The sequence below is a fragment of the Bombus vancouverensis genome, unplaced genomic scaffold, assembly GCF_051014615.1.
Source record: "Bombus vancouverensis nearcticus unplaced genomic scaffold, iyBomVanc1_principal scaffold0036, whole genome shotgun sequence".
In the NCBI taxonomy this organism is placed as follows: domain Eukaryota; kingdom Metazoa; phylum Arthropoda; class Insecta; order Hymenoptera; family Apidae; genus Bombus; species Bombus vancouverensis.
This window is the reverse complement of record NW_027468927.1, coordinates 425074-443118: the sequence shown is the minus strand read 5'-3', so window position 1 is coordinate 443118 and position 18045 is coordinate 425074.

Genomic DNA, 18045 nt, shown 5'->3' with positions numbered 1-18045 from the left:
CATATAACGTATTATGTGATAACGTCATCCCATATTACGTAATACGTTATTTCGTCATCCCATATAACGTAATACGGTATAACGTAGTTCCATATAACGTAATACGTTATAACGTCGTCCCATATAACGTAATACGTCATAACGTCATCCCATATAACGTAATACTGTATAACGTCGTTCCATATAACGTAATACGTTATAACGTCGTCCCATATAACGTAATACGTTATAACGTCATCCCATATAACGTAATACGTTATAACGTCATCCCATACAACGTAATACGGTATACCGTCATAGCATATAACCTATTTACGTTATGGCGTCATACCATATAACGTATTATGTGATAACGTCATGCCATATTACGTAATACGTTATTACGTCATCCCATATAATGTAAAACGGTATAACGTCGTTCCATATAACGTAATACGTTATAACGTCGTCCCAATAACGTAATACGTTATAATGTCATCCCATATAACGTAATACGTTATAACGTCATCCCATATAAGGTAATACTGTATAACGTCGTTCCATATAACGTAATACGTTATAACGTCGTCCCATATAACGTAATACGTTATAACGTCATCCCATATAACGGAATACTGTATAACGTCGTCCCATATAACGTAATACGTTATAACGTCGTCCCATATAACATAATACGTTATAACGTCATCCCGTATAACGTAATACGTTATAACGTAATTCCATGTAACGTAATACGGTATAACGTCATACCATATAACCTATTACGTTATAACGTCATACCATATAACCTATTTACGTTTTAACGTCATACCATATAGCGTATTACGTGATAACGTCATCCCATATAACGTAATCCGTTATAACGTCGTCCCATATAACGTAATACGTTATAACGTCATCCCATATAACGTAATACGTTATAACGTCATCCCATATAACGTAATACGGCATACCGTCATACCATATAAGCTATTTACATTATGACGTCATACCATATAACGTATTATGTGATAACGTCATCCCATATTACGTAATACGTTATAACGTCATCCCATATAACGTAATACGTTATTACGTCATCCCATATAACGTAATACGTTATAACGTCGTCCCATTTAACGTAATACGTTACAACGTCATCCTATTTAACGTAATACGTTACAACGTCATCCCATATAACGTAATACGTTATAACGTCATCCCATATATCGTAATAGCGTATAACGTCATACCATATAACCTATTACGTTATAACGTCATACCATATAACCTATTTACGTTATAACGTCATACCATATAGCGTATTACGTGATAACGTCATCAAATATAACGTAATACGGTATAACGTCACACCATATAACCTATTTACGTTATAACGTCATACCATATAACGTATTACGCTATAACGGCATACCATATAGCGTATTACGTGATAACGTCATTCCATATAACCTATTACGTTATAACGTCATACCATATAACCCATTTCGTTATAGCGTCATCCCATATAACGTAATACGTTATAACGTCGTCCCTTATAACGTAATACGGTATACCGTCATACCATATAACCTATTTACATTATGACGTCATACCATATAACGTATTATGTGATAACGTCATCCCATATTACGTAATACGTTATTACGTCATCCCATATAACGTAATACGGTATAACGTAGTTCCATATAACGTAATACGTTATAACGTCGTCCCATATAACGTAATACGTTATAACGTCATCCCATATAACGTAATACTGTATAACGTCGTTCCATATAACGTAATACGTTATAACGTCGTCCCATATAACGTAATACGTTATAACGTCATCCCATATAACGTAATACGTTATAACGTCATCCCATATAACGTAATACGGTATAACGTCATACCATATAACCTATTTACGTTATAACGTCATCCCATATAACGTAATACGTTATAACGTCATCCCTTATAACGTAATACGGTATACCGTCATACCATATAACCTATTTACATTATGACGTCATACCATATAACGTATTATGTGATAACGTCATCCCATATTACGTAATACGTTATTACGTCATCCCATATAACGTAATACGGTATAACGTAGTTCCATATAACGTAATACGTTATAACGTCGTCCCATATAACGTAATACGTTATAACGTCATCCCATATAACGTAATACTGTATAACGTCGTTCCATATAACGTAATACGTTATAACGTCGTCCCATATAACGTAATACGTTATAACGTCATCCCATATAACGTAATACGTTATAACGTCATCCCATATAACGTAATACGGTATAACGTCATACCATATAACCTATTTACGTTATAACGTCATCCCATATAACGTAATACGATACTACGTCATCCCATATAACGTAATACGTTATAACGTCATCCCATATAACGTAATACTGTATAACGTCGTCCCATAAAACGTAATACGTTATAACGTCGTCCCATATAACGTAATACGTTATAACGTCATCCCATATAACGTAATACGTTATAACGTCATCCCATATAACGTAATACGGTATAACGTCATACCATATAACATACTTATGTTATAACGTCATACCATATAGCGTATTACGTGATAACGTCATCCCATATAACGTAATACGTTATAACGTACTCCCATATAACGAAATACGTTATAACGTCGTCCCAATAACGTAATACGTTATAATGTCATCCCATATAACGTAATACGTTATAACGTCATCCCATATAACGTAATACTGTATAACGTCGTTCCATATAACGTAATACGTTATAACGTCGTCCCATATAACGTAATACGTTATAACGTCATCCCATATAACGTAATACGTTATAACGTCATCCCATATAGCGTAATACGGTATAACATCATACCATATAACCTATTTACGTTATCACGTCATACCATATAACGTATTACGTTATAACGTCATACCATATAACATATTTACGTTATAACGTCATACCATATAGCGTATTACGTTATAACGTCGTCCCAATAACGTAATACGCTATAATGTCATCCCATATAACGTAATACGTTATAACGTCATCCCATATAACGTAATACTGTATAACGTCGTTCCATATAACGTAATACGTTATAACGTCGTCCCATATAACGTAATACGTTATAACGTCATCCCATATAACGTAATACGTTATAACGTCATCCCATATAACGTAATACGGTATAACGTCATACCATATAATCTATTTACGTTATAACGTCATCCCATATAACGTATTATGTGATAACGTCATCCCATATTACGTAATACGTTATTACGTCATCCCATATAACGTAATACGGTATAACGTAGTTCCATATAACGTAATACGTTATAACGTCGTCCCATATAACGTAATACGTTATAACGTCATCCCATATAACGTAATACGTTATAACGTCATCCCATATAACGTAATACGGTATAACGTCATACCATATAACATATTTATGTTATAACGTCATACCATATAGCGTATTACGTGATAACGTCATCCCATATAACGTAATACGTTATAACGTACTCCCATATAACGAAATACGTTATAACGTCGTCCCAACAACGTAATACGTTATAACGTCGGCCCATATAACGTAATACGTTATAACGTCATCCCATATAACGTAATACTGTATAACGTCGTTCCATATAACGTAATACGTTATAACGTCGTCCCATATAACGTAATACGTTATAACGTCATCCCATATAACGTAATACGTTATAACGTCATCCCATATAACGTAGTACTGTATAACGTCCTCCCATATATCGAAATACGTTATAACGTCATCCCATATAACGTAATACGTTATAACGTCATCCCATATAACGTAATACGTTATAACGTCATCCAATATAACATAATACCGTATAACGTCATACCATATAACCTATTACGTTATAACGTCATACCATATAACCCATTTCCTTATAGCGTCATCCCATATAACGTAATACGTTATAACGTCGTCCCATATAACGTAATACGTTATAACGTCATCCCATATAACGTAATACGTTATAACGTCATCCCTTATAACGTAATACGGTATACCGTCATACCATATAACCTATTTACATTATGACGTCATACCATATAACGTATTATGTGATAACGTCATCCCATATTACGTAATACGTTATTACGTCATCCCATATAACGTAATACGGTATAACGTAGTTCCATATAACGTAATACGTTATAACGTCGTCCCATATAACGTAATACGTTATAACGTCATCCCATATAACGTAATACTGTATAACGTCGTTCCATATAACGTAATACGTTATAACGTCGTCCCATATAACGTAATACGTTATAACGTCATCCCATATAACGTAATACGTTATAACGTCATCCCATATAACGTAATACGGTATAACGTCATACCATATAAACTATTTACGTTATAACGTCATCCCATATAACGTAATACGATACTACGTCATCCCATATAACGTAATACGTTATAACGTCATCCCATATAACGTAATACTGTATAACGTCGTCCCATGTAGCGTAATACGTTATAACGTCGTCCCATATAACGTAATACGTTATAACGTCATCCCATATAACGTAATACGGTATAACGTCATACCATATAAACTATTTACGTTATAACGTCGTCCCATTTAACGTAATACGTTACAACGTCATCCCATTTAACGTAATACGTTACAACGTCATCCCATATAACGTAATACGTTATAACGTCATCCCATATATCGTAATAGCGTATAACGTCATACCATATAACCTATTACGTTATAACGTCATACCATATAACCTATTTACGTTATAACGTCATACCATATAGCGTATTACGTGATAACGTCATCAAATATAACGTAATACGGTATAACGTCACACCATATAACCTATTTACGTTATAACGTCATACCATATAACGTATTACGTTATAACGGCATACCATATAGCGTATTACGTGATAACGTCATCCCATATAACGTAATACGTTATAACGTCATACCATATAATGTAATACGTTATAACGTCCTCCCATATATCGAAATACGTTATAACGTCGTCCCATATAACGTAATACGTTATAACGTCATCCCATATAACGTAATACGTTATAACGTCAGCCAATATAACATAATACCGTATAACGTCATACCATATAACCTATTACGTTATAACGTCATACCATATAACCCATTTCGTTATAGCGTCATCCCATATAACGTAATACGCTATAACGTCGTCCCATATAACGTAATACGTTATAACGTCATCCCATGTAACGTAATACGTTATAACGTCATCCCTTATAACGTAATACGGTATACCGTCATACCATATAACCTATTTACATTATGACGTCATACCATATAACGTATTATGTGATAACGTCATCCCATATTACGTAATACGTTATTACGTCATCCCATATAACGTAATACGGTATAACGTAGTTCCATATAACGTAATACGTTATAACGTCGTCCCATATAACGTAATACGTCATAACGTCATCCCATATAACGTAATACTGTATAACGTCGTTCCATATAACGTAATACGTTATAACGTCGTCCCATATAACGTAATACGTTATAACGTCATCCCATATAACGTAATACGTTATAACGTCATCCCATACAACGTAATACGGTATACCGTCATAGCATATAACCTATTTACGTTATGGCGTCATACCATATAACGTATTATGTGATAACGTCATGCCATATTACGTAATACGTTATTACGTCATCCCATATAATGTAAAACGGTATAACGTCGTTCCATATAACGTAATACGTTATAACGTCGTCCCAATAACGTAATACGTTATAATGTCATCCCATATAACGTAATACGTTATAACGTCATCCCATATAAGGTAATACTGTATAACGTCGTTCCATATAACGTAATACGTTATAACGTCGTCCCATATAACGTAATACGTTATAACGTAATCCCATATAACGGAATACTGTATAACGTCGTCCCATATAACGTAATACGTTATAACGTCGTCCCATATAACATAATACGTTATAACGTCATCCCGTATAACGTAATACGTTATAACGTAATTCCATGTAACGTAATACGGTATAACGTCATACCATATAACCTATTACGTTATAACGTCATACCATATAACCTATTTACGTTTTAACGTCATACCATATAGCGTATTACGTGATAACGTCATCCCATATAACGTAATCCGTTATAACGTCGTCCCATATAACGTAATACGTTATAACGTCGTCCCATTTAACGTAATACGTTACAACGTCATCCTATTTAACGTAATACGTTATAACGTCATCCCATATAAGGTAATACTGTATAACGTCGTTCCATATAACGTAATACGTTATAACGTCGTCCCATATAACGTAATACGTTATAACGTCGTCCCATATAACATAATACGTTATAACGTCATCCCATATAACGTAATACGGCATACCGTCATACCATATAAGCTATTTACATTATGACGTCATACCATATAACGTATTATGTGATAACGTCATCCCATATTACGTAATACGTTATAACGTCATCCCATATAACGTAATACGTTATTACGTCATCCCATATAACGTAATACGTTATAACGTCGTCCCATTTAACGTAATACGTTACAACGTCATCCTATTTAACGTAATACGTTACAACGTCATCCCATATAACGTAATACGTTATAACGTCATCCCATATATCGTAATAGCGTATAACGTCATACCATATAACCTATTACGTTATAACGTCATACCATATAACCTATTTACGTTATAACGTCATACCATATAGCGTATTACGTGATAACGTCATCAAATATAACGTAATACGGTATAACGTCACACCATATAACCTATTTACGTTATAACGTCATACCATATAACGTATTACGCTATAACGGCATACCATATAGCGTATTACGTGATAACGTCATTCCATATAACCTATTACGTTATAACGTCATACCATATAACCCATTTCGTTATAGCGTCATCCCATATAACGTAATACGTTATAACGTCGTCCCTTATAACGTAATACGGTATACCGTCATACCATATAACCTATTTACATTATGACGTCATACCATATAACGTATTATGTGATAACGTCATCCCATATTACGTAATACGTTATTACGTCATCCCATATAACGTAATACGGTATAACGTAGTTCCATATAACGTAATACGTTATAACGTCGTCCCATATAACGTAATACGTTATAACGTCATCCCATATAACGTAATACTGTATAACGACGTTCCATATAACGTAATACGTTATAACGTCGTCCCATATAACGTAATACGTTATAACGTCATCCCATATAACGTAATACTGTATAACGTCGTTCCATATATCGTAATAGCGTATAACGTCATACCATATAACCTATTACGTTATAACGTCATACCATATAACCTATTTACATTATGACGTCATACCATATAACGTATTATGTGATAACGTCATCCCATATTACGTAATACGTTATTACGTCATCCCATATAACGTAATACGGTATAACGTAGTTCCATATAACGTAATACGTTATAACGTCGTCCCATATAACGTAATACGTTATAACGTCATCCCATATAACGTAATACTGTATAACGTCGTTCCATATAACGTAATACGTTATAACGTCGTCCCATATAACGTAATACGTTATAACGTCATCCCATATAACGTAATACGTTATAACGTCATCCCATATAACGTAATACGGTATAACGTCATACCATATAACCTATTTACGTTATAACGTCATCCCATATAACGTAATACGTTATAACGTCATCCCTTATAACGTAATACGGTATACCGTCATACCATATAACCTATTTACATTATGACGTCATACCATATAACGTATTATGTGATAACGTCATCCCATATTACGTAATACGTTATTACGTCATCCCATATAACGTAATACGGTATAACGTAGTTCCATATAACGTAATACGTTATAACGTCGTCCCATATAACGTAATACGTTATAACGTCATCCCATATAACGTAATACTGTATAACGTCGTTCCATATAACGTAATACGTTATAACGTCGTCCCATATAACGTAATACGTTATAACGTCATCCCATATAACGTAATACGTTATAACGTCATCCCATATAACGTAATACGGTATAACGTCATACCATATAACCTATTTACGTTATAACGTCATCCCATATAACGTAATACGATACTACGTCATCCCATATAACGTAATACGTTATAACGTCATCCCATATAACGTAATACTGTATAACGTCGTCCCATAAAACGTAATACGTTATAACGTCGTCCCATATAACGTAATACGTTATAACGTCATCCCATATAACGTAATACGTTATAACGTCATCCCATATAACGTAATACGGTATAACGTCATACCATATAACATACTTATGTTATAACGTCATACCATATAGCGTATTACGTGATAACGTCATCCCATATAACGTAATACGTTATAACGTACTCCCATATAACGAAATACGTTATAACGTCGTCCCAATAACGTAATACGTTATAATGTCATCCCATATAACGTAATACGTTATAACGTCATCCCATATAACGTAATACTGTATAACGTCGTTCCATATAACGTAATACGTTATAACGTCGTCCCATATAACGTAATACGTTATAACGTCATCCCATATAACGTAATACGTTATAACGTCATCCCATATAGCGTAATACGGTATAACATCATACCATATAACCTATTTACGTTATCACGTCATACCATATAACGTATTACGTTATAACGTCATACCATATAACATATTTACGTTATAACGTCATACCATATAGCGTATTACGTTATAACGTCGTCCCAATAACGTAATACGCTATAATGTCATCCCATATAACGTAATACGTTATAACGTCATCCCATATAACGTAATACTGTATAACGTCGTTCCATATAACGTAATACGTTATAACGTCGTCCCATATAACGTAATACGTTATAACGTCATCCCATATAACGTAATACGTTATAACGTCATCCCATATAACGTAATACGGTATAACGTCATACCATATAATCTATATACGTTATAACGTCATCCCATATAACGTATTATGTGATAACGTCATCCCATATTACGTAATACGTTATTACGTCATCCCATATAACGTAATACGGTATAACGTAGTTCCATATAACGTAATACGTTATAACGTCGTCCCATATAACGTAATACGTTATAACGTCATCCCATATAACGTAATACGTTATAACGTCATCCCATATAACGTAATACGGTATAACGTCATACCATATAACATATTTATGTTATAACGTCATACCATATAGCGTATTACGTGATAACGTCATCCCATATAACGTAATACGTTATAACGTACTCCCATATAACGAAATACGTTATAACGTCGTCCCAACAACGTAATACGTTATAACGTCGGCCCATATAACGTAATACGTTATAACGTCATCCCATATAACGTAATACTGTATAACGTCGTTCCATATAACGTAATACGGTATAACGTCATACCATATAACCTATTTACGTTATAACGTCATCCCATATAACGTAATACGATACTACGTCATCCCATATAACGTAATACGTTATAACGTCATCCCATATAACGTAATACTGTATAACGTCGTCCCATAAAACGTAATACGTTATAACGTCGTCCCATATAACGTAATACGTTATAACGTCATCCCATATAACGTAATACGTTATAACGTCATCCCATATAACGTAATACGGTATAACGTCATACCATATAACATATTTATGTTATAACGTCATACCATATAGCGTATTACGTGATAACGTCATCCCATATAACGTAATATGTTATAACGTACTCCCATATAACGAAATACGTTATAACGTCGTCCCAATAACGTAATACGTTGTAATGTCATCCCATATAACGTAATACGTTATAACGTCATCCCATATAACGTAATACTGTATAACGTCGTTCCATATAACGTAATACGTTATAACGTCGTCCCATATAACGTAATACGTTATAACGTCATCCCATATAACGTAATACGTTATAACGTCATCCCATATAGCGTAATACGGTATAACATCATACCATATAACCTATTTACGTTATCACGTCATACCATATAACGTATTACGTTATAACGTCATACCATATAACATATTTACGTTATAACGTCATACCATATAGCGTATTACGTTATAACGTCGTCCCAATAACGTAATACGCTATAATGTCATCCCATATAACGTAATACGTTATAACGTCATCCCATATAACGTAATACTGTATAACGTCGTTCCATATAACGTAATACGTTATAACGTCGTCCCATATAACGTAATACGTTATAACGTCATCCCATATAACGTAATACGTTATAACGTCATCCCATATAACGTAATACGGTATAACGTCATACCATATAACCTATTTACGTTATAACGTCATCCCATATAACGTAATACGATACTACGTCATCCCATATAACGTAATACGTTATAACGTCATCCCATATAACGTAATACTGTATAACGTTGTCCCATATAACGTAATACGTTATAACGTCGTCCCATATAACGTAATACGTTATAACGTCATACCATATAAAGTATTAAGTGATAACGTCATCCCATATAACGTAATACGGTATAACGTCATACCATATAACGTAATACGTTATAACGTCGTCCCATATAACGTAACACGTTACAACATCATCCCATATAACGTAATACGTCGTCCCATATAACGTAATACGTTAAAACGTCATACCATATAACGTAATACGTTATAACGTCCTCCCATATAACGAAATACGTTATAACGTCATCCCATATAACGTAATACGTTATAACGTCATCCCATATAACGTAATACGGTATAACGTCGTTCCATATAACGTAATACGTTATAACATCGTCCCATATAACGTAATACGTTATGACGTCATCCCATATAACGTAATACGTTATAACGTCATCCCATATAACGAAATACGGTATGCCGTCATAGCATATAAACTATTTACGTTATGACGTCATACCATATAACGTATTATGTGATAACGTCATCCCATATAACGTAATACTGTATAACGTCATCCCATATAACGTAATACGGTATAACGTCATACCATATAACGTAATACGTTATAACGTCGTCCCATATAACGTAACACGTTACAACATCATCCCATATAACGTAATATGTTATAACGTCGTCCCATATAACGTAATACGTTAAAACGTCATACCATATAACGTAATACGTTATAACGTCATCCCATATAGCGTAATACGGTATAACATCATACCATATAACCTATTTACGTTATCACGTCATACCATATAACGTATTACGTTATAACGTCATACCATATAACATATTTACGTTATAACGTCATACCATATAGCGTATTACGTTATAACGTCGTCCCAATAACGTAATACGTTATAATGTCATCCCATATAACGTAATACGTTATAACGTCATCCCATATAACGTAATACTGTATAACGTCGTTCCATATAACGTAATACGTTATAACGTCGTCCCATATAACGTTATACGTTATAACGTCACCCCATATAACGTAATACGTTATAACGTCATCCCATATAACGTAATACGGTATAACGTCGTCCCATATAACATAATACGTTATAACGTCATCCCGTATAACGTAATACGTTATAACGTAATTCCATGTAACGTAATACGGTATAACGTCATACCATATAACCTATTACGTTATAACGTCATACCATATAACCTATTTACGTTTTAACGTCATACCATATAGCGTATTACGTGATAACGTCATCCCATATAACGTAATCCGTTATAACGTCGTCCCATATAACGTAATACGTTATAACGTCATCCCATATAACGTAATACGTTATAACGTCATCCCATATAACGTAATACGGCATACCGTCATACCATATAAGCTATTTACATTATGACGTCATACCATATAACGTATTATGTGATAACGTCATCCCATATTACGTAATACGTTATAACGTCATCCCATATAACGTAATACGTTATTACGTCATCCCATATAACGTAATACGTTATAACGTCGTCCCATTTAACGTAATACGTTACAACGTCATCCTATTTAACGTAATACGTTACAACGTCATCCCATATAACGTAATACGTTATAACGTCATCCCATATATCGTAATAGCGTATAACGTCATACCATACAACCTATTACGTTATAACGTCATACCATATAACCTATTTACGTTATAACGTCATACCATATAGCGTATTACGTGATAACGTCATCAAATATAACGTAATACGGTATAACGTCACACCATATAACCTATTTACGTTATAACGTCATACCATATAACGTATTACGCTATAACGGCATACCATATAGCGTATTACGTGATAACGTCATTCCATATAACCTATTACGTTATAACGTCATACCATATAACCCATTTCGTTATAGCGTCATCCCATATAACGTAATACGTTATAACGTCGTCCCTTATAACGTAATACGGTATACCGTCATACCATATAACCTATTTACATTATGACGTCATACCATATAACGTATTATGTGATAACGTCATCCCATATTACGTAATACGTTATTACGTCATCCCATATAACGTAATACGGTATAACGTAGTTCCATATAACGTAATACGTTATAACGTCGTCCCATATAACGTAATACGTTATAACGTCATCCCATATAACGTAATACTGTATAACGTCGTTCCATATAACGTAATACGTTATAACGTCGTCCCATATAACGTAATACGTTATAACGTCATCCCATATAACGTAATACTGTATAACGTCGTTCCATATATCGTAATAGCGTATAACGTCATACCATATAACCTATTACGTTATAACGTCATACCATATAACCTATTTACATTATGACGTCATACCATATAACGTATTATGTGATAACGTCATCCCATATTACGTAATACGTTATTACGTCATCCCATATAACGTAATACGGTATAACGTAGTTCCATATAACGTAATACGTTATAACGTCGTCCCATATAACGTAATACGTTATAACGTCATCCCATATAACGTAATACTGTATAACGTCGTTCCATATAACGTAATACGTTATAACGTCGTCCCATATAACGTAATACGTTATAACGTCATCCCATATAACGTAATACGTTATAACGTCATCCCATATAACGTAATACGGTATAACGTCATACCATATAACCTATTTACGTTATAACGTCATCCCATATAACGTAATACGTTATAACGTCATCCCATATAACGTAATACTGTATAACGTCGTTCCATATAACGTAATACGTTATAACGTCGTCCCATATAACGTAATACGTTATAACGTCATCCCATATAACGTAATACTGTATAACGTCGTTCCATATATCGTAATAGCGTATAACGTCGTCCCTTATAACGTAATACGGTATACCGTCATACCATATAACCTATTTACATTATGACGTCATACCATATAACGTATTATGTGATAACGTCATCCCATATTACGTAATACGTTATTACGTCATCCCATATAACGTAATACGGTATAACGTAGTTCCATATAACGTAATACGTTATAACGTCGTCCCATATAACGTAATACGTTATAACGTCATCCCATATAACGTAATACTGTATAACGTCGTTCCATATAACGTAATACGTTATAACGTCGTCCCATATAACGTAATACGTTATAACGTCATCCCATATAACGTAATACTGTATAACGTCGTTCCATATATCGTAATAGCGTATAACGTCATACCATATAACCTATTACGTTATAACGTCATACCATATAACCTATTTACATTATGACGTCATACCATATAACGTATTATGTGATAACGTCATCCCATATTACGTAATACGTTATTACGTCATCCCATATAACGTAATACGGTATAACGTAGTTCCATATAACGTAATACGTTATAACGTCGTCCCATATAACGTAATACGTTATAACGTCATCCCATATAACGTAATACTGTATAACGTCGTTCCATATAACGTAATACGTTATAACGTCGTCCCATATAACGTAATACGTTATAACGTCATCCCATATAACGTAATACGTTATAACGTCATCCCATATAACGTAATACGGTATAACGTCATACCATATAACCTATTTACGTTATAACGTCATCCCATATAACGTAATACGTTATAACGTCATCCCTTATAACGTAATACGGTATACCGTCATACCATATAACCTATTTACATTATGACGTCATACCATATAACGTATTATGTGATAACGTCATCCCATATTACGTAATACGTTATTACGTCATCCCATATAACGTAATACGGTATAACGTAGTTCCATATAACGTAATACGTTATAACGTCGTCCCATATAACGTAATACGTTATAACGTCATCCCATATAACGTAATACTGTATAACGTCGTTCCATATAACGTAATACGTTATAACGTCGTCCCATATAACGTAATACGTTATAACGTCATCCCATATAACGTAATACGTTATAACGTCATCCCATATAACGTAATACGGTATAACGTCATACCATATAACCTATTTACGTTATAACGTCATCCCATATAACGTAATACGATACTACGTCATCCCATATAACGTAATACGTTATAACGTCATCCCATATAACGTAATACTGTATAACGTCGTCCCATAAAACGTAATACGTTATAACGTCGTCCCATATAACGTAATACGTTATAACGTCATCCCATATAACGTAATACGTTATAACGTCATCCCATATAACGTAATACGGTATAACGTCATACCATATAACATACTTATGTTATAACGTCATACCATATAGCGTATTACGTGATAACGTCATCCCATATAACGTAATACGTTATAACGTACTCCCATATAACGAAATACGTTATAACGTCGTCCCAATAACGTAATACGTTATAATGTCATCCCATATAACGTAATACGTTATAACGTCATCCCATATAACGTAATACTGTATAACGTCGTTCCATATAACGTAATACGTTATAACGTCGTCCCATATAACGTAATACGTTATAACGTCATCCCATATAACGTAATACGTTATAACGTCATCCCATATAGCGTAATACGGTATAACATCATACCATATAACCTATTTACGTTATCACGTCATACCATATAACGTATTACGTTATAACGTCATACCATATAACATATTTACGTTATAACGTCATACCATATAGCGTATTACGTTATAACGTCGTCCCAATAACGTAATACGCTATAATGTCATCCCATATAACGTAATACGTTATAACGTCATCCCATATAACGTAATACTGTATAACGTCGTTCCATATAACGTAATACGTTATAACGTCGTCCCATATAACGTAATACGTTATAACGTCATCCCATATAACGTAATACGTTATAACGTCATCCCATATAACGTAATACGGTATAACGTCATACCATATAATCTATATACGTTATAACGTCATCCCATATAACGTATTATGTGATAACGTCATCCCATATTACGTAATACGTTATTACGTCATCCCATATAACGTAATACGGTATAACGTAGTTCCATATAACGTAATACGTTATAACGTCGTCCCATATAACGTAATACGTTATAACGTCATCCCATATAACGTAATACGTTATAACGTCATCCCATATAACGTAATACGGTATAACGTCATACCATATAACATATTTATGTTATAACGTCATACCATATAGCGTATTACGTGATAACGTCATCCCATATAACGTAATACGTTATAACGTACTCCCATATAACGAAATACGTTATAACGTCGTCCCAACAACGTAATACGTTATAACGTCGGCCCATATAACGTAATACGTTATAACGTCATCCCATATAACGTAATACTGTATAACGTCGTTCCATATAACGTAATACGGTATAACGTCATACCATATAACCTATTTACGTTATAACGTCATCCCATATAACGTAATACGATACTACGTCATCCCATATAACGTAATACGTTATAACGTCATCCCATATAACGTAATACTGTATAACGTCGTCCCATAAAACGTAATACGTTATAACGTCGTCCCATATAACGTAATACGTTATAACGTCATCCCATATAACGTAATACGTTATAACGTCATCCCATATAACGTAATACGGTATAACGTCATACCATATAACATATTTATGTTATAACGTCATACCATATAGCGTATTACGTGATAACGTCATCCCATATAACGTAATATGTTATAACGTACTCCCATATAACGAAATACGTTATAACGTCGTCCCAATAACGTAATACGTTGTAATGTCATCCCATATAACGTAATACGTTATAACGTCATCCCATATAACGTAATACTGTATAACGTCGTTCCATATAACGTAATACGTTATAACGTCGTCCCATATAACGTAATACGTTATAACGTCATCCCATATAACGTAATACGTTATAACGTCATCCCATATAGCGTAATACGGTATAACATCATACCATATAACCTATTTACGTTATCACGTCATACCATATAACGTATTACGTTATAACGTCATACCATATAACATATTTACGTTATAACGTCATACCATATAGCGTATTACGTTATAACGTCGTCCCAATAACGTAATACGCTATAATGTCATCCCATATAACGTAATACGTTATAACGTCATCCCATATAACGTAATACTGTATAACGTCGTTCCATATAACGTAATACGTTATAACGTCGTCCCATATAACGTAATACGTTATAACGTCATCCCATATAACGTAATACGTTATAACGTCATCCCATATAACGTAATACGGTATAACGTCATACCATATAACCTATTTACGTTATAACGTCATCCCATATAACGTAATACGATACTACGTCATCCCATATAACGTAATACGTTATAACGTCATCCCATATAACGTAATACTGTATAACGTTGTCCCATATAACGTAATACGTTATAACGTCGTCCCATATAACGTAATACGTTATAACGTCATACCATATAAAGTATTAAGTGATAACGTCATCCCATATAACGTAATACGGTATAACGTCATACCATATAACGTAATACGTTATAACGTCGTCCCATATAACGTAACACGTTACAACATCATCCCATATAACGTAATACGTCGTCCCATATAACGTAATACGTTAAAACGTCATACCATATAACGTAATACGTTATAACGTCCTCCCATATAACGAAATACGTTATAACGTCATCCCATATAACGTAATACGTTATAACGTCATCCCATATAACGTAATACGGTATAACGTCGTTCCATATAACGTAATACGTTATAACATCGTCCCATATAACGTAATACGTTATGACGTCATCCCATATAACGTAATACGTTATAACGTCATCCCATATAACGAAATACGGTATGCCGTCATAGCATATAAACTATTTACGTTATGACGTCATACCATATAACGTATTATGTGATAACGTCATCCCATATAACGTAATACTGTATAACGTCATCCCATATAACGTAATACGGTATAACGTCATACCATATAACGTAATACGTTATAACGTCGTCCCATATAACGTAACACGTTACAACATCATCCCATATAACGTAATATGTTATAACGTCGTCCCATATAACGTAATACGTTAAAACGTCATACCATATAACGTAATACGTTATAACGTCATCCCATATAGCGTAATACGGTATAACATCATACCATATAACCTATTTACGTTATCACGTCATACCATATAACGTATTACGTTATAACGTCATACCATATAACATATTTACGTTATAACGTCATACCATATAGCGTATTACGTTATAACGTCGTCCCAATAACGTAATACGTTATAATGTCATCCCATATAACGTAATACGTTATAACGTCATCCCATATAACGT